This window comes from Neofelis nebulosa, chromosome 1 (assembly GCF_028018385.1).
Source record: "Neofelis nebulosa isolate mNeoNeb1 chromosome 1, mNeoNeb1.pri, whole genome shotgun sequence".
Taxonomy (NCBI): Eukaryota; Metazoa; Chordata; class Mammalia; order Carnivora; family Felidae; genus Neofelis; species Neofelis nebulosa.
In genome coordinates, this window is record NC_080782.1 from 198,952,393 (window position 1) to 198,974,844 (window position 22,452).

Here is a 22,452-nt window from a genome sequence, read left to right on the forward strand (position 1 = left end):
AACCAATGAACCGTGAGATCATGATCTGAGTGGAAGTCCGGAAGCCCAACTGACTGAGACACCCATGTGCCCCACGATTGTTTAAAATGAAGTTCCCAGGGGCGCCTGGATGGTTCAGTTAAGTGTCCGACTCTTGATTTCAGCTTATGTCATGATCTCAAGGTTGACTGAGCCCCCTCATCAGGCTCCCTACTGAGCATGGAGCCTGCTTACGATTCTCGATTCTCTCTCTTTCCTTCTGTCCTAACCCTGCACTATCTCTCTCTCTCAAATAAATGAACATTAAAAATAAATGAAGTCCCAGAGTCCAGCTAAGGTATTGGGAGTGGGGTGGCAGCCAATATGGTGAATCTCTCATTGGAAGCTGGCAATGAGAGAAAACAATATAAACGTGGGAACAAATGAGGGACTAGTAAAGAATATCATAAACAGGGGCGCCTGGGTGGCGCAGTCGGTTAAGCGTCCGACTTCAGCCAGGTCACGATCTCGCGGTCCGTGAGTTCGAGCCCCGCGTCAGGCTCTGGGCTGATGGCTCAGAGCCTGGAGCCTGCTTCCGATTCTGTGTCTCCCTCTCTCTCTGCCCCTCCCCCGTTCATGCTCTGTCTCTCTCTGTCCCAAAAATAAATAAAAAACGTTGAAAAAAAAAAAAAAAAAAAAAGAATATCATAAACAGACACTGGAGTGTCTCAGAAATCAAAAATAAATAAACAAACAAACAAATCAACAGATCATAAGTTTGGAGCCAAGAATTAGTAACAGACTAATGGTATTTTTTACCAAACATGATAGGTACTTCCCATGGTTCAAGATATAATTTAAGGTAGACTTATGCCAGGTATGCAACCATCCTGTATTTTTTAAAATGTAACTAACAAAATTAGTCAGTGATTTCATGACTATCATTGCTTAGGAAGGGAGTTTGGTAGGTACCATGGCAGATCCTGAATCAGGCATGTATCCCCATTAGTCTTTTCAAACTTCAGTAACTGAATCTTCCATTATAATTATTTGGTACCAACTGTATAAATTATTAATAAGAATTCAAATTCTTAGGTTATTTTCAATAAAAGGTTAAAATGCTATTTCTATAAAATAATAAGTGTTATAGTGTACAAAGTTGTAGAAGTATACACAGTGTAAATTGATGTTAGAATAAAATGTGATATGTTCCCCTCCCATCTCTCCTGTGCCGTCCAAATCATGATATATTAGTGATTAAGTTTTTTTTTTTTTAATGTTTATTTGTTTTTGAGAGAGAGAGAGCCGGAGCATGAACAGGGGAGGAGCAGAGAGAGAGAGAGGGAGATACAGAATCCGAAGCAGGCTCCAGGCTCTGAGCTGTCAGCACAGAGCCGGACACGGGGCTCGAACTCACAAACCGTGAGATCATGAATTGAGCCGAAGTCAGACGCTTAACTGACTGAGCCACCCAGGCTCCCCAGTGATTAAGTTTTAAATAGATAAATATTTAAATAGGGAGTGTTATTGTTGACTGTGAAAAAGATATGCCAAATATTTGTGTCTGTTGTGTTTCTTCTTCTTTTTAAAAAAAGTTTATTTATTTATTTTGAGAGATAAACAAAGCACAGCAGGGAAGAGCCAGAGAGAAAGACAGAGAGAGAGAGAATCCCAAGCAGGCTCTGTGATGTCAGCACAGAGCCCAAGGTGGGGCTGAATCTCACAAACCATGAGATCATGACCTGAGCCGAAATCAAGAGTGAGATGCTTAACTGACTGAGTCACCCAGGCACCCCATTGTGTTTCTTGATGAATCTTTAACACCTTGTACCAGGCCTGGGACACTCAGGGCTATCAGAAGCTGGAAGGGGCAAGAAAGGATCCTCACCTGGTGGTTTAGGAAAACGATGGCTTTGCTAACACCTTCATTCTGAGCTTCTAGCCTCCACCACAATAAAATAATAAATTTCTCTTGTTGTGTGCCACTCAGTTTGTGGTACTTTGTTATGGCAGCCCTGGGGAACTAAAAATATTTTTGTTAAATAGAAGCATGGAACAAAGTATTAGGCTAATCACGTCCTTCCAAAAGTAAAACAAGTTGAGATATGAGGTGAAATAGTATTTTACCCATTGGCCTCAGGATAAATTTAGTGAATTTTTTGCTGTTCTAGATATTTGCAGAACAGCAATAACATTTTTCTTTGGTCTGACGTTAAAAAAGAGAACAAATGAACTAAGTGCCAGAATTACTGTCATTTGGGGGTATGAGTTTTGTAACAAAGTCTTATACATTAGAATAAAGTCTTATGTTGTAAAACAAAGCAAGAGATGAGTAACTTGTGGTGGTTAGTCATCCATATTACTCAGATATAATTTCTGGCAATGGTCAATTATCATTCTCTTTCTTGTTTGTTAGGAACTCCTATAGATGTATGTGTTATAGAAACATGTTTAGACTAGCATATCTGTATTCACATGTTCATTCACTTATGCACTTACACAATGACTTAACAGATATTTTGGTGCCTATTATGTTTAATACTCTCTGCCTGGAGTTAGGTATAGCATAGTGAAACAAACAGGCAGGTTCCAGCTTGCACTGAGTTTACGGATCATAGGAGAGATGGGAAATAATAAAAATGATGTTACAGGTGTATAATTACACACTGCAAAAGTGTTATGAATGAAACACAGAGGGACATGTGAAAGCACAGAGCGGGGGATGTGAGCTAGCCTGGGTTGATCAGAGAATGTTTTCATGAAAAAATGATACCTAAATGTCCATCAACTGATGAATGGATAAAGAAATTGTGGTTTATATACACAATGGAGCACTATGTGGCAATGAGAAAGAATGACATATGGCCCTTTGTAGCAACGTGGATGGAACTGGAGAGTGTTATGTTAAGTGAAATAAGCCATACAGAGAAAGACAGATACCATATGTGTTCACTCTTATGTGGATCCTGAGAAACTTAACAGAAACCCATGGGGGAGGGGAAGGAAAAAAAAAAATAAGGGTTAGAGTGCGAGAGAGCCAAAGCATAAAAGACTCTTAAAAACTGAGAACAAATTAAGGGCTGATGGGGGGTGGGGGGGGGCGGGGAGGGTGGGTGATGGGTATTGAGGAGGGCACCTGTTGGGATGAGCACTGGGTGTTGTATGGAAACCAATTTGACAATAAATTTCATATATTTAAAAAAATAAATAAAATATGTATGGGGAAAAAAAAGAAAAAATGATACCTGTCACTGAGGTTCTAATGCTAAGAATTAACTGAACCAAGAGGTGAGTGGTAGAAAGTGTTTAATGCAGAAGAAAGAGGCAGTCCAAAGGCCCTAGGGGAGAAAAAACAGTTTAATTCCAGGGGTGTAGAGAGCTTGTGTGAAAATGTGAAAGGAGACGGAAAACAAGTAGAGGCCAGAACTGGCAGGAAGCTGCAGGCCACATCAGGGATTCTGTTCTATATACTAAGAGAGAGAAATAAAAGGGTCATATTTGCAATTCGAGAATATAGTCCTGCCTAACATTTGGAGAGGGAAGAATTGGTTCAAGGAAATAATTCAGGAGACAACTGTAGTATTATTTTAGGTAAGAGATGTTTGTAGCTTGAACTAGGGATTTGGAAATGGAGAGAAATAAATGAATTTGCATACACTGTGATATAGATGTGAAAAAAAAAAACAACATTTAACTATTTCCTATACCATGTATTGCTTAGAACATGTATTGCTTAGAACATGTATAAGGAAATACAATGTATTTCCTTAGAACATCATTCATGCTTAACGTAAATTGGTGCCTGTGCATACTTCTATACATGTACTGAGTCCAGCAAGAAATGATATGCGTTAGGAATAGGATAAAAATTGCCAAAGAAAAGTCACCCAGTACACTTTGGTGTCACTTCCAAAGTCTCTTTGGGATATTCAGTCAATTCATTTTTCAAATCCCAGTAAGTGCTGTTTCCCCTCCGTTAGTGTGTGTTCTCTTCCTTTATTCACTCTACAGTTGAAATGAGAGGTCTAGATACATACTGTCTGGTGGGGGGAGGATCACTTGTATGCTTTGCTGTCTTATCCATGCCTTCAACAAGTTGTCCTTCACTTTGCTTGCTCACTGGGGTCCCAAGACAGATGAACTATGTTCTGTGTTGGGGAAAATAGAGCATTTGTCAGTAGTCTTGGATTATCTCACATCTGTCTAGATTAATTTCCTCCTGATCCCCCTGAGATTTGGATTGTAAAAAGGAAGCCAGAATACTTGTTTCAATATTCCTAAACATTTTTGTTTCTTCACATCACTTGCCCATTGCCCACCCCCCCAATTCAAACCTACTCTCAGTATCTACATAGTCTTCCCCATTTCTTGTAGGAAGTGATTTCCCTACATCATATCACACATTTCCACATCATACATTCTCCCTGCAAAAGACTTTATCAGAATGAAGTTTGCATATTGATCCTCCAGGTATACTTTATATTTTCCAAGCCTTATTCTTGGTATATAAATATAAACTTCTGGTATTATAAGGTTTTTACTCATTTCTATATAATCTGGATTTCAAGTTTAACATTTTACTACACACACAAACTAAATCCTAATTTGAAATTCAAATTAAGTAAAGAGTTATTTATTTTTGGCTGGATCTGCCTGACACAGTATGTAAAGATTCAAAGCTGAAAAATATGGGAGTCTACAATGGAATTATATCTGCATGTAATTTTTAATGTATTTTAATTTATGTTAATGTATATTTTATTTAATATACAGTACGATATTGGTTTCAGAAGTAGAATTCAGTGATTCATCACTTACATACAACACCCAATGCTCATCACAGTGCCCTTCTTCTTTTTTTTCTTTTTAATTTTTATTTATTTTTGAGAGAGAGAGAGAGACAAAGTGCAGCAGAGGAGGGGCAGAGAGAGAGGGAGACACAGAATCTGAAACAGGCTCCAGGCTCTGAGCTGTTAGCACAGAGCCCGATGCAGGGCTCAAACCCACGGACCGTGAGATCATGACCTGAGATGAAGTTGGACGTTTAACCTATTGGATCACCCAGGTGCTCCACAAGTGCTCTTCTTAATACCCATCACCCATCTAGCCCATTTACCATGCATCTTCCTCCAACAACCCTCAGTTTGTTCTCTATCATTAAGAGCCTTTTATGGTTTGTTTCCCTTTCTTCTCTTTCACCCTACTTCCCATATGTTCATCTATTTTCTTTCTTAATTCCACATACAAGTGAAATCATATGGTATTTGTCTTTCTCTGATTGACTTATTTTGCTTAGCATAATACATTATGGCTCCATCCACGTCATTGCAAATGGCAAGATTTCAGTTTTTTGATGCTGAGTGGCATTCCATTGTGTGTGTGTGTGTGTGTGTGTGTGTGTGTGTGTGTGTGTACCACATATTATTTATCTATTCATCAGTGGAAGGATATTTGAGCTCTCTCCATAGTTTGGCTATTGATGATAATTCTGCCATAAACACTGGGATGCATGCACCCCTTCAAATCTATAGTTTTGTATCCTTTGCATAATACCTAATAGTGTAGTTGCTGGATCATAGGATAGTTATATTTTTTTTAGTTTTTTGAGGAAATTCCATACTGTTCTCCAGAGTAACTGCACCAGTTTGCAGTCCTACCAGCAGTGCAAGTAGGTTCCCTTTCTCCACATCCTTGCCAATACCTGTTGTTTCTTGTGTTGTTAATTTTAGACATTCTGACAGGTGTGAGGTGATATCTTATCATGGTTTTGATTTGTATTTCTCTGATGATGAGTGATGTTGAGCATCTTTTCATGTGTCTGTTAGCTATATGTAGGTCTTCTTTGGAGAAGTGTCTATTCATGTCTTCTGCCTATTTCTTAACTGGGTTGTTTGATTTTGGGGTGTTGAGTTTGATAAGTACTTTATAGATTTTGGATACTAACCCTTTATCAGCTATGTCATTTGCAAAAGTCTTCTCCCATTCCATAAGTTTTGTTGACTGTTTCCCTTGCTGTGCAGAATTTTTTTTTTTAATTGATGAGGTCCTAATAGTTCATGTTTGCTTTTGTTTCCTTTGCCTTTGGTGGGTGATGTGTCTAGCAGAAGTTTCTCTGGCCAAGGTCAAAGAGGTTGCTGCCAGTGTTCTCTAAGATTTTTACGATTTCCTGTCTCTCAGTTAGGTCTTTCATCCATTTTGAACTTATTTTTGTGTATGTTGTAAGAAAGTGGCCCAGTTTCATTCTGCATGTCACCATCCAGTTTTCCCAACACTGTTTGTTGAAGAGACTATCTTTTTTCCATTGGATATTCTTTCCTGCTTTGTCAAAGATGAGTTGGCCATATAGTTGTAGGTCCATTTCCAAGCTTTCTATTTGGTTCCATTGACTATGCATCTATTTCTGTACCAGTACAATACTGTCTTGATGACTGCATCTTTGCAATATAGTTTAGAATCTGGAATTGTGATTCATCCAGTTTTGTTTTTTTCTTTTTCAGGATAGATTTGGCTGTTCAGAGTCTTTTGTGGTTCCATACAAATTTTAGGGTGGTTTGATCTAGCTTTCCAAAGAATGCTGGTGGTATTTTGGTAGGGATTGCATTAAATGTGTAGATTGCTTTGGGTAGTATGGACATTTTAACAGTGTTTGTTCTTTCAATCCATGAGCATGGAGTGCTTTTCCATTTCTTTTTTTTTAATGTTTATTTTTGAGACACAGAGAGACAGAGAGACAGACAGAGAGACAGAGCTCATGCAGGGGAGGCACAGAGAGAGGGAGACACAGAATTACAGAATTCGAAGCATGATCCAGGCTTTGAGCTGTCAACACAGAGCCTGAAATGGGACTCGAACTCACAAACTGTGACATCGTGACCTGAGCCGAAGTCAGATGCTTAACTGACTGAGCCGCCCAGGTGCCCATGCTTTTCCATTTCTTTGTGTCCTTTTCAATATCTTTCATATGTCTTCTATAGTTTATCTCTTTATCTCTTTAGTCAGGTTTTTTTTTTCTTTAGTCAGGTTTATTCTTCAGTATCTTATTGCTTTTGATGCAGTAATAAATGAGATTTATTCCTTGATTTCTTTTTCTGCTGCTTCGCTATTGGTGTATAGACATGCAACAGATTTCTACACGTTGATTTTATATTCTATGACTTGGCAGAATTCATGTATTCATTCTAGCAATTTTTTGGTGGAGTGTTTCAGGTTTTCTACATAGAATATCATGTCATCGGCAAATAGTGAAAGTCTGTCTTCTTCCTCATTGATTTGTATGCCCTTTATTTCTTTTTTTTTTTATCTGATTGCTGAAGCTAAGACTTCCAGTACTATGTTAATGTTAATAGTAATGGTGAGAGTGGGCATCTTTGTCTTGTTCCTGACCATAGGGGAAAGGCTCTGACTTTTTCCCCATTGAGGATGGTGTTAGCTTTGGGTCTTTCATATATGACCTTTATGATGTTGAAGTATGTGTCATCTAACCCTACTTTGTTGAGGGTTTTTGTCAAGAATGGGTGCAGTATTTTGCCGAGTGCTTTTTCTGCATCTATTGACAGGATCATATGGTTCTTATCCTTTCTTTTATTAATGTCGTGTGTCGTGGTGATTGGTTTGCAAATATTGAACAGGCCTGCAGCCCAGGAATAAATCCCACTTGATCATAGTGAATAACTCTTTTCATATGCTGTTGAATTCGATTTGCTAATATCTTGTTGAGAATTTCTGCATCCAAGTTCATCATGGATATTGTCCTGTAATTATCCTTTTTAGTGGGGTCTTTGTATGGTTTTGGAATCAAGGTAATGCTGGCTTCACATGTTAATTTTAAAAAATGAAGCAGGTTTAGTATCTTGGCATTTGTGTCTGGTTACATCTTTTCCTCTAAGAATGTCACTCTCTTTCTTCATGTGATGACATCTTGGTACTTAGTAAAGTTTAGATATTTTCAAGTAGACTGGGGACAAAACCCACACTTCAAAGGTTGAACTTAAGCTCTAGCTTGTTTAATGTCTTTTGATCCAACACCATTGTGATCACTGAGCATGAGTCAACTAATGTACGGCTGATCCATTGTCTTCATTTGTGCATGTGTGTATGTGTGTAGGCACTAATGACCATGCACTTTTCCATTATCTGTGAGCACATCTTAAGTTTTTTCATTACATTTATTTATTTTTGAGAGACAGAGACAGAGCACAAGTGGGGAAGGGGCAGAGAGAGGAGACACAGAATCCAAAGCAGGCTCCAGGCTCCGAGATGCCAGCACAGAGCCTGACGCTGGGCTTGAACTCACAAACTGTGAGATCATGACCTGAGCTGAAGTTGGATGCTTAACCGACTGAGCCACCCAGGTGCCCCTATCAGTGAACACATCTTGACGTTCTTACCTTATCCGCAGCTTGATTCTGCTCCACTCTCTTCTCACTACTTCAACTTTTTTTTAATGGCAAATCAGTTTTTTTTTAATGTTTATTTATTTTTGAGGAGGGAGAGAGCGAGAGAGAGAGAGAGAGAGAGAGCAAGCACAAGCAGGGGAAGAGCAGAGAGAGAGGATGACGCAGAATCTGAAACAGGCTCCACGCTCTGAGCTCTCAGCACAGAGTCCGCCTTAGGGCTCGAACTCAGGAACCACAAGATCATGACACAAGTTGAACTCATTCGCTTAACTGCCCAACTGAGCCACCCAGACGCTCCACCACGTCAACTTTTTATACACGCACTCTAGGCATTTTGTCATTATGGGGTGGTTGCAAAGCTACGTGATTAAAGGAGAGAGATAATTCAGGGAAAGACATAAGGATATACATAGAAAATATTTTGCAAGTCTGAATATATTACTAAAGTAATTCTGACAATAAGAACATTTTAAATGTATTTTAAACATCTAATGCACTTAAAATTTTAACATAATTCATTTATTATATAAAAGACTACATATAATTATAGATTTTCTCAGGTAAAGAAATCTGAAAAAGTTACGTCTAACAAATTTATTTCATTTTCTTATATTAAGTACATTGTATAAAGGGGATATTTATCTTGGGTATATATCCACAGAGGCAATACTATTAATAAAGAAAAACTGAGTGTTTCCAAGAGAGAAATATTTGCACATTTCCTATATTAATGAAATAATATTCTGTATGCACAAAGTCATAGTTACACATACACAAAGTAAGTTACAAGCACTGGCTTTATCTTTTTAATCCAACAATTTACAATCCAAGTATGGTAACATTTTTACCTCTATTAACAGCATCCTGACCTTTCAGGTAAACCTTTATTTTGAAAATCACTGATACATTTTAAATTAATAACTGTGATAAAGTTTCATATATGGGCATATGTGATACATTTGACTTTCTTTTTTTATTTTAAAAAAAATTTTATTTTTGGGACAGAGAGAGACAGAGCATGAACGGGGGAGGGGCAGAGAGAGAGAGGGAGACACAGAATCGGAAACAGGCTCCAGGCTCCAAGCCATCAGCCCAGAGCCTGACGCGGGGCTCGAACTCACGGACCGCGAGATCGTGACCTGGCTGAAGTCGGACGCTTAACCGACTGCGCCACCCAGGCGCCCCTTGACTTTCTAAAACATAATGTATTGAGTGGGGAAAAAAAGGTAATCTAAACAGGCCTATGAACTGTTTCTTGGGGCCAAATGTATCCTTTTAAGGCACTATTTCATATACAAATGCCCTAGATATCTGAAAGAAGTATATGAACATAAGATTTTTATGGCATTGGGAAAGAGAATCTCAATATTAGAATGAAAAAACACTATTCATGAGTGAATTTTTGCAACAAGGAAAACTATACCAATTGGTAACACTTGTTACAGTATATAAATGTTAGCCCTTTGAGTTATGAATTTCTATCTGAATCAATAGGTCTGAATCTTTGGAATTTACTATTGCGATTCATGCTTTTTCATATTTATATTCAAGTCAATACAGATTAAATGGGCCCATAAATTTTAATGTTCCTTCTAAAGTAAGGTGTTTATTTTCACTATCACCACCACCACCTACCCTCTCCTCCTTGGTACAAGCACAGCCTAAGAGTTTTTTATTCCTTCAATAGCGTCAAGTGAAGGAAGCAAATGAATTCAATTGTAAAAGACAGTTATGGAGCACTAATGTGCAGAGAGAACAGTGGGTATGAACGTCATGTAGCTACCCAACAGATAAAAAGAATCTTGGTAAAGTGGACCCCAGCTGTGTTCTTCCAGTTGCCAATTTTTACTTAATAATCATTAGAACAGGCAACAAAGCAATTAATGGATCTATGAAATGAAAGAAAAAGCTGTCGGGTAGATCACCTTTTAAAAGTCTGAATTTGTAAAATGATATAAGCAAAAATAGGATAAAAGGCAGTTTCTCAATTAATGGTAACCTTTTACAGACATTTTTCAATACTGACTTGCCCCTAGCATAATTTATATGGAATTTAATAAAATATAACTACATGAAATCAAAGTATCTTAAAGGGTATGAGTGACAGTTAGCTCACCCACCTATCAACACACATTCTCCTAAATCAAGAATTCTATGTCCAGTGAAATAACCCTGTGACAATTTAGCCTCTTGTTGGATAACTAAAAACTCAAACTCACTACTTAATAAAAAAATATTTCATTATTTGGCAGTATTTTTAATAAGTTATTGTTAATGACTTGAAGTGTGCACTCTATAACATTTTTAACTCCACAAAATTTTAAATTGCTCTTTGAAGCAAAGTGAAAATCATGTTTATTTTCATATGCTAGGCTTTCAGATATTTAGTGCAAGTGTATGTTGGGGGAGGTGACATCAGGAATTTCTCTTTTTCATCTGTTTCCTGATATCAATATTCCCAGTACCTTTAAAATTCCTCTTATAAAATGAATATCATAGAAATCATGTTTATAAACTTTAACATTCACATACCTGTATATATTAGTTTATTTCTGTAATACAGAATTAATTTGTTATGACTATTTGCATGGATAATTCCCTATACTCTTGTCTGTGAATTTAATAATTAAGACTTGAGTAAAGGACATTATCAACATCTTTCCATGATTGGAAATGTTCATAATAAGAGTTTAATTTTGACCTCACTTATTAAAGAACACCTAGTAATAAATGACAAAGCTAATAGAATATAGATTTCGTACCTTGAACAATTTTTGTCTCATTAGGTCATAACTATTTTGAGTTAATGCATATCTAATTGATAGAAAGAATTAGATGACATAAAGGAGATAAATTATTAAATTATACAACTTGGATTTTTTTTCAAATTTTAGTTTTGGATTTTAAACTTGCTCAACAGGTAGGTAGGTAGGTAGGTAGATAATAGATATACACAGAGAGATTATATATATTAATTAGCATAACTTAATTTAAGGTTGGAAATAAATGACCAATGTATTGAATCAATAGATAAGATTGAGTGCTGTGTTGCATTTTGCCCTACCATGAATCAGAGGGAATGATGTATGTAGCATTCCTTTTATGCAATAAGAGAGTGATAGAAAATTATGAAGATATAGATAGACATATAAATATATCTATAAAACATGCGACTTTGTATTTATGCATGCACATCTATCACTGTGTTTACAAAGTATCATGAACAGGAAATAAACTGAGAAATACTCAAAATGCAGAAAGAGGATGAGCTTACCATGAGCAGAGACAAACAGATCTTAACACTTGTAGGACTGTATAATAGTGTGTAGTAGGGGTACTTCTAGGTATTCTTCAAGCACATACTGAAAAGATGAAATAAACCCAGAGAAGTCCTTCATATAATTATCAGGATGACTAATTATGAACTTGCACTAATAAAACTAGAAGATTTGGCCCCTTCCTCTTCTCTTTACATCACTTGTCCTCAGCTAAAGAAAGTAGCCATATTTGTGCCTTCTCTCCATTTGTCCCCACACCTCCTCTCAAGAGTTGGGTTTGGGAGTGAGGCAGGACAAGTATTCCAATAATGAGTAATGTCTAGAAGGAATGTGGAGCCCTGAAACTCAGAAATCACCTGCACACCATAAAAAGCAGCATACCCCACCCTACCCTACATCAATGGAGGTATGTCTGGAATCAATGTCTGCAGCTGATTGACAGACAAACAGGAATTCTTGAACCAATGAGACATCATTTGACAACTGAGCATACAACCAGACATCACATCACCAAAATTTCAGAAAAATCAAAACCACCTAAAAGACAAAATATCAACCAAAGAACAGACTTTTAAGGAAACAAGATAACAAAAAAAGAATAGTAAATAAAGATAATTAATGTCTAAATCTTTTGTAAAATATGGATCTTAGGAATTTAAAATATGAGCATCAATATTAAAACTAAAAATGGTATGACCCTTACTCAAGTCCCAATTCAAACCAAAAAACCCTAGCATATGAGTTGATTTGAGTACTCATTGAATATGTGATGATATTATGGAGATACTGTGTTTTTTTTGCTTGATAATGGTATTTAATTTATTATTTTTTGTTGAAGTATAATTGACAGATAATATTATACTAGTTTCAGGTGTACAACATAATGATTTCATATTTGTATATATTGTGAAATGATCACCATAATAAGTATAGTTAACACCCATCACTACGCATAATTTTTTTCTTGTGATGAGAACTTTTAAGATTTATTCCTCTTAGCAACTTTCAAATATGCAGTGTAATATTATTAACATAGTTGCCATGCTCCACATTACATCCCCAGAATATATTTATTTTATACCTGGATTTTTTTTATCTCTTGACCCCCTTCACCCATTTTGACCATGCCCCACCCCCCTGCCTCTGGCAACCACCAATCTATTATTCTGTGTATCTATGATCTTTTTTTTAATTTTTTTTTCAATGTTTTTTATTTATTTTTGGGACAGAGAGAGACAGAGCATGAACGGGGGAGGGGCAGAGAGAGAGGGAGACACAGAATCGGAAACAGGCTCCAGGCTCTGGGCCATCAGCCCAGAGCCTGACGCGGGGCTCGAACTCACGGACCGCGAGATCGTGACCTGGCTGAAGTCGGACGCTTAACCGACTGCGCCACCCAGGCGCCCCTGTGTATCTATGATCTTATGGTTATTTTTTTCTAGATTTAGATTCCATATGTAAGTGAGATCTTTAGATGTATATTGATAGATATTTGCACATAAAATAATATAATGTATGGGATTTGCTTAAAAATAATCCACAGGAGAGCAGGTGGATAATGTAAATGGAAGTAAATGTGAAAAAAGATCCATGAATGGATAACGAATTCAGGTGATGGGTACATAAGACCTTATTACACCACTCTTTCTATTTTTGCATATGGTTTCAATTGACAGGAAAGCAGAGGATACAAAGGTAGGGAACAATTTAATGAGTTAGGTAGTTTGAAAAAATTAGTGTAATTTGGCAGTGTTTGCTCTGAAAGTTTAGCTGTGAATGAAACACCCATAATTTACAACTTTGTCTAATTGATGTACTAAGAGGAGGGTATAAAATACATGTGAAAAAAAATACAACATTGAGCTGGAAAAAAAAATTAGGTGACTTTAGAGCACACCAGTGAATTAAAGTGAAAGAATGCAAAAATACCCAAACAAGCAAACAACAACAAAAACAAAGAGAAAGTCCAGTTTGGTACATGAATTTAACATCCCAGGGGATAAATAAGAAATTCAAAAATGTTATAAATGAAATGGAATAGCTTTATCAGCCATGCAAGCAAACCATATGTATGTGCCTACAAATGTATAAACCGGTTTTATTAGCAACCACAGCGCATGCTGAAGGCAGAGTAACGAGAACCTAAGGGAACTCAGTTTTAAAGCTAGCCCACCATTAGATTAGGAAGGTAGATGGCAGCAATATAATTTCAGCCCAATAATGGTAGGAGAAAAATGAACTGAAGGAGATGGCAAGGCTTTGGGAAAGGCAGATTCTGGGAGGAGGTTGGGGGGAATAACAAACAACAAAAACAAAAACAAAACAAGGAGATGGTGTTGCTGAGATTTTCTATCACTAGGGACCACAGTTAATTGAGTCATCCTTTTAATTATTTTTCTACCCCATTTATTGTTGCTCTAACATGCCAAACACATGCCTTGGAGCCTTTTCACTTGCCTTCCTTCTGCCCTGATGACTATTGCCCTGGTAACTGCGAGACTCCCTCCTTCCCTCCCACCTCTTTATTCAGGCCTCTTCTCAAATGTCTTTTGATCAGAGAGACTTTCTGTAACCATATTATCTAAAATAATTGTTGCTGCTCCCCCAGAATTCTCTAGTCCTTCACTTGCTTCATTTTTTCTACATAATAATTAAATCCCCATGACATTGTTTACTTATTTATTTGCTTGTTTGTCTTTTCCCACTAGGATGTAAGCTCCAATAAAGCATCTAGAACAGGGTTTGACACTAGTATGAAACAGAAAACATTATAAATTATTTAATGTCTTGGAAAGGAAAGAGCTGAAACCCCCTACCAATACTTCTTTGGGAAATGGTGGTTACTTGCTAATGTACAAAAGCAGAAGATCATATGGGAAAAATATGTTATTTATATCTTCTTTAAATGCGAAGGAAAGAATAGGAACAGAAATGATACATGAAATTCAACAACAAATGCTTTTTACTGGATTTAAGTGTGTCTCTAAATATATTTCTTACAAACCAAATTAATGAAATAAATTCAATTCTGTTTGTATTTTATCAAAGAAAATCTTATTTTCAAAATGCCTACCTCCTGTCTTTAGCATACTCAGATGACATTTCAGCAATTTGAGTGCAAATTGCAAATAACCGAAATTATATATTCTTTAAATAATGTGATCTTAAATAAATATAAGAATTCAGCGAAGTGGGATCCTTAGTGACAACCTCAGGCACTGAGTTAAATATTTATTATGAGAAGGATTTTCTATGTGCTAATAACTTCTTTCTCCCTAGGCTTCACTTTTTGATATGTATTCCCCATTATTAAGTGATGAATTTTTATTGGTTTAACATAATATATCCGGAAACTCTTCTGGTACCCAAATGATTGTCATTTGTGTCCCTCAGACTATAGGGCTTTTACCTGTCAGTTGCATCTTCAGACCTCCCCAAGTACAGGAGAATGACAGTGTTTTTATTTTTTATTAATTTTTTTAAACGTTTTTTATTTTTGAGACAGAGAGAGACAGACATGGATGGGGGAGGGGCAGAGAGAGAGGGAGACACAGAATCGGAAGCAGGCTCCAGGCTCCGAGCCATCAGTCCAGAGCCCGAAGCGGGGCTCGAACTCGCGGACCGCGAGATCGTGACCTGAGCCGAAGTCGGACGCTTAACCGACTGAGCCACCCAGGCGCCCCAGAATGACAGTGTTTGAGCCTTTACCATCTGGCCACTGACTTCCCGGAGTGATCCTGTGTGCAGGTCACATAAAGCAAATATGGGGTGCTCCAACATTAAAAATTAGTAACATTTTCAATAGCAAATGAAACTTTGAACATTCTTCACAATCACTCTCAAGACTCACTCTTATAACTATGATCAATGAACAAAATTTTAATAACATAAATCTTGTCATACTTCATCATTAATCAATCAATATAATAATCTTCTATTAAAGACCCTTTTGTTAAGTACATGATTATTCTTTAAAGTCAACTACAAAATATCCAATTTATCCTTATAACTCATGGATATCAATGCATTATCTTAATATTTAAACAGCAGTCATATTTTTCATCTATAATATCTGATTTTCATAATTTACCTCTTGACTAAGTTTCATACTCTATATATTAAATAGTAGTGCATTTATTTGAACCATCTCAATTTAGATAAAGTATATAGAAAGACGAATGATAATATTTGTTGAATATCTTCTATATGTTGGGCCCTATGATAAAAAATGTAATTTAATTTATTTTCGCCAAAATCATTTTGTAGATTAGGAAACAGAGTCTCTAAGAGGTTTTGAAACGGTGTCAAGTTGACGTAGTTAATACGTGCCAGTGCTGGAATTCAAATCCAGATCTGGTTGCCCCACAAGGAAGCTCTATCTGTGTCATTTTAGTTTGAATAGATTTTGATCATGCTCCTCTCATATATTCAGGATTGAAGATCCATGAACATATCTCTCCTCCTGAGGCTTTTCCTTGATCCCTTTGTTGTCTCAGTTTCTACTTTCTGGACTTTCTCCAATCCTATTTTTGTCTATATACTGTTCTGAAAGTATCCCAGGGATCCCAGTAGGTTAAGACTCTTGATTTTGGCTCAGGTCATGATGTCTGAGTTCGTGGGATCCGGTCCCACTCTAGCCTCTGTGCTGACATTGCAGAACCTTCTTGGGATTCTCTCTCTCCCTCTCTCTCTGCCTCACCCCTACTTGCTCTCTCTCTCTCTCTCCCAGAATAAATAAATAAACACTAAATATTTTTGAAAGAATCCCAAATGATAGATGTCACAGTTTTATAAAAATGTGCAGATATTTTGTTTTTATTTATATACACTAAAAGATATGCCATTTTAGACTTATGGAGAGTTTCTAATTCATTGTGTATCTTTTTTTTTCTTTGTCATCTGAGCTAATATTGATGTAGATTCTAATAAGGTAGATAATAGACATTATCAAATGTTTATTAAGTTAAGTTTCAAGATTTCTTGGGTATTTACAATCATGTTTTATTTGGAACCATGTAACTTTCTGAAGTTAAATCATAGGATAAAATGGATTATTTATTCTTAATGTTAGAAAAATTGTAAGCTGCATTCAGGAAGTGAAAACTGTAGGTTAAATGCAGAGTACTAGGTGAGTAGATGGTAATAAAATTGAGTTAATCCTCAAAGTAATTGGTGCTAGACTGATGGAAGAGTAACATTTTAGAGATTACTCGGATACAATTACTGAGATACATGTCTATGGACCTTCTACATTGATGACATAGGTTTAAAATCTACAGTTTTACTTGTGATACAGTATCATTGGTTATGATATTTCACCTCAATATTTTTCAGGAAAGGATCAGTGTGGTATGGTACTTTCAAAAGATCTGTGTCTGAATTGTGAAAATGCTGGAGACTAATACAAAAATTTGTACAGATTACATCATTGTTTTAGCCTTTAGGTTAATGATCTAGAAAAGAGTACTAACCACCTCTCCTTTCTTTCAAAATTACTTCTCCCCACAATATCCTTTCAGTTCATTCAATATGCCAAGCAGTCTCCACACCCTGGGTATTTGCATCTAACATTTTTTTTTTCTTATTTTCCCCATGGTTTGCTTTTCCTTGTGCATCAGGTCTCACCTTTACTATCAGCGCTTAGAGCCCTATTTTCTTCTTGAAAACCATCGCAATGTATAAAGTGAGATAACATGTTAAAGTTCTTTAAAAATACAAAACCCGGCACTGTAATTTGTCATTTAAAAAAATACCATTTCTTTTTTTTTTAATTTTTTTTTTTAGCGTTTATTTTTGAGACAGAGAGAGACAGAGCATGAACGGGGGAGGGGCAGACAGAGAGGGAGACACAGAATCGGAAGCAGGCTCCAGGCTCTGAGCTGTCAGCACAGAGCCTGACGTGGGGCTCGAACCCACGGTCTGTGAGATCATGACCTGAGCTGAAGTCGGAGGCTTAACCGACTGAGCCACCCAGGCGCCCCTAAAAAAATACCATTTCTTATACAATTCCTAAATTAAATTAAGATGGCATTACTATATGAAAGCAAGTATGAAACTGCCTGGTTTCTTATTTCTAAAGCTTATTACTGAATTATCTTTGTCTACATTTTTAAGTCTTTCTGTTGGGGAAGAAGATATTCCTCAATGATCTATCTCTTTTGATTTTTGCATTTTCCAATCTAATCAAGGTAACTTTAGAAAAAATCTTAAATTATATATCATATCCCTGTTTAAAACCCTTCACTAATTTTCCAGCACAGTACAATTAAAGTTGAAATTCTATACTGTGAATTACACCATCTCTCGCCCTCTCTTCCACACCCACTCACTAGCAGCCATCTTTCTGTTCCTCCAATATCCCATGCTTTTTGCACTTCAGTGACTTTCAGCAGCCATTTTCTCTCTGGTTTGCTCTTCTTCCTCCTCTTATGTTGTTTTCTTGTGTTTTGTGTTTACTCTCTTCATCCACGAGCCATGTATATATGTTCTGTTGTTTGGATGGGTTCTAATGTCAGATTAGTGGGGGAGCACTTTTCTAAGAATTCTGTGAAGAGAACTGTCTGTGCAATGCCATTTGTGATCTCACCGCATTGATCACTTCATAACACTTGGAGTGTTTTGTGTAGGTTTTGTTCATTTAGTTGTTTATAGTTTTTGTCCACAAATAAAGTAAAAGCTCTGTGTGGACAGTGAGAACCCCCATTCACAGTGCACGTTATAGGCACGTAACATGTGCTCAATAATAATTTGTTTCATGATTGAATAGATTCCAACAATTTCATAACACTAAGTCAAATATTTAATCATTTTCACCTAAGAGCCTAACTCATTATTAGAAATTTAGTTATTTCAATATTGGGCAGTCTTGATCTAACTAAAAGTCAAATTACTGAAATTCCTTGTTTTACTGAAGAACATGAATAGGTATCTTCTTATTGGTAAGTTCATTTTTTAGATTGTAATTCTCCTGAACTTTTCTGACATCGTTGAACTATTTACCACCTACATTTTGAAATTCTGTTCTCCTTTGTCTTCTGTTCAAATACCCTTTTGAAAGAATACATTTTAGAGGTTGTATGTGTCAGTGACACCTCCTAAACTGTCATACTGTCAGTGGCACTAATAAAACAACATTTTAAAAATTGCGATTGTATGGAATTCAATACTTTCCGTACATTGGCTACATTTACAGTTTCAAAAGTATGTTTTAATGTTAATAAATGTTATTTACCACATAAGCTGACCTACTCTCTGTCAAAAAGAAATAAACGTCAAACTATTTGTTTTCATTTCAATGTCATGGACAATATTATTCTGTACGACTTGAGTCCCTTTCACACCTCGTGTGTGTTCATGCATGTATATAGGTATATTACCACACATACGTATGCACACACTGTGAGTTTGAATAGGAAATGATTAATTCAGGCTGCAGTCACTGCTTTCTTCTACGGCTTTATTAGAAAACACTACCTATAGCAAAGGAAAAGAAGCTTTAAAAGGGGTTAGTGAAACACAATCTAATGTGAAGGAAGTAAGCAACTTTAGGAGTTATGTTGCATATGAAAATTGAAATTTTACAACTCTCTATAACCTATAAAATTCTCTCTTGTTAACCAAAGAAATAGACTCAGGCATGACTTTCTAGGAGTCTAGAGAATTGTGTGATTGCCACTTCGGCCTCTCTATGCCTCTTTTTGCATGTTTGGAAAACAGGCAAGTAAACTAATTATGAAAACGTAGCTGCAAAAGCTGTATGTACATTATAAGAATTTGAAAAATGTTTAAAGCATCTTATGTTGTGGGATAATCAAAATTAAAAATTTTTCTTTTTGCATGTGTTTTCTACCAAGATAAGTCCTTATACCCTTCACTGCACAGGGCTAAGTACATAGCCAATTCTCAATGTTAGTTGATTGATTGATTGAAATATCCTGTGGTTTCAAATAATCTGCATGGCTAGACATTTTTGTGAGTGTCAGAAATCCATACTCTGGATTTTCAGTGCTTATATAGAAGTATAGATTTGTAGCAGTAGATCAGAAATAATGAATGAGTCTTCTGGTAAGCTTGTTCTATTGGATGTAAGCGTCAGTCTTCGACTCTTCAGGCAAGAATCTAGAAAGCGGAAATTTCAAATCTATCCTGTAATGTAAATTGTTTTAGTAGTCCATTCTATTCATTCAAACAACTTTAGTAAGCGAAGGAATGTTTGTTTATTGAAAACAAAGCAAATTAAGTTTTTTAAAAAAATTATGATGAAATAGAATTAACATTCTCATGCAAAACCGGCACTTGGACATACTTTCTTCATTTGACTAAAATTTTACTACAAATAAAAACACAATGATGTCTCATAATGCAGTATATATGGTGGTTAATATATGTAAATTCCATGTACATGGTTCAATAAATATTAAAGGGCAAGTTTTATAACTGGAAAAATAGTTTGTAATATTCTTAGTAAATTTGTTGTTTCACTCACATTATCAGGAATTTACTTACTGCACCAGGATTTCTCTTAATTCCTCACAACTCAATGCCAATACTAGTTTTTGTAATCTCTAAATTACTTTATTTACTCATTAACTTCTCATTATGTTTCCCACTTGTATGAGAAAGTAAAATTATTTAAGTGATTTGTCAACTGAAGCAAGTATTTCTAATGAATTTCTCCTACTTGAAATGATTTTGAATATATACAGACATTTATGAATACTGGCTACTCCTACAATAAATTTATGTGAATTGTCAATTTTTGTCATTTACTTGCAAAGCCACTAGGTCACCTGAAGAGCAATTCTGTGGTTAATCAAGAATCATATATTTTGAATACTCAAATGTAGAGTAAGTTGTATTTTTTATAAAATGCTTGTGAAAGTTGCAAGACCAACTATTAAAAGCCTTATTTCCAAAACTCTGTCTATCTCAAAATGAAAGTTAATTAAATATACACATAGTTTCAAAATAAATCATTTCATCTTCAACACTTTGAACAAGGCTTGGCACATAAAATGTGCTTAGTAAAAAAAGAAAAACATGTATATACGTGTGTGTGTGTGTCTGTGTGTGTGTGTGTGTTTGAATAAATGAGGGGATAGATGGATGATGCATGGATAGAATTCATATATATATATATATATATATATATATATATATATATATATACTTTTATTTGTAATGTAAATAAAATTTTTGAATTTAAATATGAAGGCTTTTATTTTTTTAATTTTTTAAAAAATTTTTACATTCATTTATTTTTGAGAAACAGAGTGAGATAAAGTATGAGCGGGGAGGGGCAGAGAGAGGAGACACAGAATCTGAAGCAGGCTCCAGGCTCTGAGCAAGCAGTCAGCACAGAGCCTGATGAGGGGCTCGAACCCACAAACTGTGAGATCATGACCTGAGTCGAAGTCAGACACTCAACCAACTGAGCCATCCAGGTGTCCCAAGACTTTTAAAATAAATTTTAACAGATGCAATGGAAAATATTTCTAAATATATTGTGCATTTCATTGCGTCTTTCTGAAAATGCGTTTTCAAAATACATGCTAATTTTTTTAGTGTTTTAGAGTCCTTTGTAATAAAAATGAGAGTACTGAAATATTCTAGAAACCACTGCTTTGTAATTCTCTTTGCTTTTACACTATATGACAACATAGTTTTATAGTACTTTTGTTTAAATATTTATTTTTTGCTCTCTTCTTTACTGTAAAGTGTCACCTCCCAATTGGCCATTATTAGTAATTCAAAAAGTGTTTATTCATTTCCTATGCCATAATAGCCACTGTGTTAGGCACTATGAATTCCATATTATATAAGACATTATTTTCTGCCCTCTAGAATCATCCTAGCCTAGGAAGTACCTAGTAAGGTAATCTCCATTTTTCCAAAGATTATTGCTCCAAATAAGGAAAAAATATTTTTTGTTTTCAAGTCTAGACTTGACACACACAAATTAATACACACTACCATAATATTAGAAAGCTCACTTTTGAGAATGCTAAAATTTTCACTTCTATTAGAGGATAGTAAATTCATAGATAGTTAGCAGTATTCTGAACTTTGAATGACAGAATTCATGAAAGGATATTGAGAACACCAACACATAATGAGTGTATCTTTTTAAAAAATTATTCAGTACATGATAGGAGAGAAAGTATAGCTATGAAAAAGTGTCTAAGATAGATAATAAAGAGGAAATATCTATGGCAAATGGTTTTAAATATTTTTCTTATATTGTGTCTTTTATTTTACCTAATAAGATTTTTATAAGGATTAAATGAAATAGCTTGCTGGCATTTAGGGGATGTCATAAAATTATAGCCCTCATCTTAGTTTCCCAGATCATTATTTAAGAAGAAAATAATAATAATAGTAAAATTTCTATATCTATCTATATCTATATATCTATATCTGTATCTATATATCTATATATCTATATCTTTATCATCTATCTAACTGTTGGAGAAAATATTCCGTATTTAATCTGAGGGTCATCTATCTAGTATGAATAGATGTGAAGAATCTAGTATAATCTGCAGATTCATCTGTTATTTTCCCACTCTCATCTCCATTTGTTTTCTTCTAGAATTTCACACTAAAACTTAAGTAGACCACAATCTCAGGAACTCTATGTAGTATTATGATCTTCAGATTCATCTATCCTAATATTTTTCAGACTGTATTCAGTACATGTCACATTTCCTCTGGTTTCAAAAAAAAAAGTGACAATTTTGATTTCACTTGCTGATTAACAACTAGAGAACTAGAGAAGTATAGGAAGAGAGAGGTCACTGTACTTGCAGAAGACAGAGTCT

General features: G+C 35.6%; 1 long non-coding RNA gene across 2 annotated transcripts; it reads right to left on the bottom strand.

The window, feature by feature from the left end:
• Positions 1–1,852: 1,852 nt before the first annotated feature.
• On the bottom strand, positions 1,853–18,148 carry LOC131496853 (uncharacterized). Of its 2 annotated transcripts, none has more exons than XR_009254680.1 (3): positions 17,962–18,148; positions 3,996–4,106; positions 1,853–1,981 (listed from the first exon to the last, which is right to left on the bottom strand). It is a non-coding gene; the product is annotated as an uncharacterized LOC131496853 (long non-coding RNA). The 2 variants fall into 2 exon arrangements; XR_009254682.1 differs by lacking the exon at positions 17,962–18,148 and adding an exon at positions 15,042–15,092.
• Between the last annotated feature and the right edge of the window lie 4,304 nt (positions 18,149–22,452).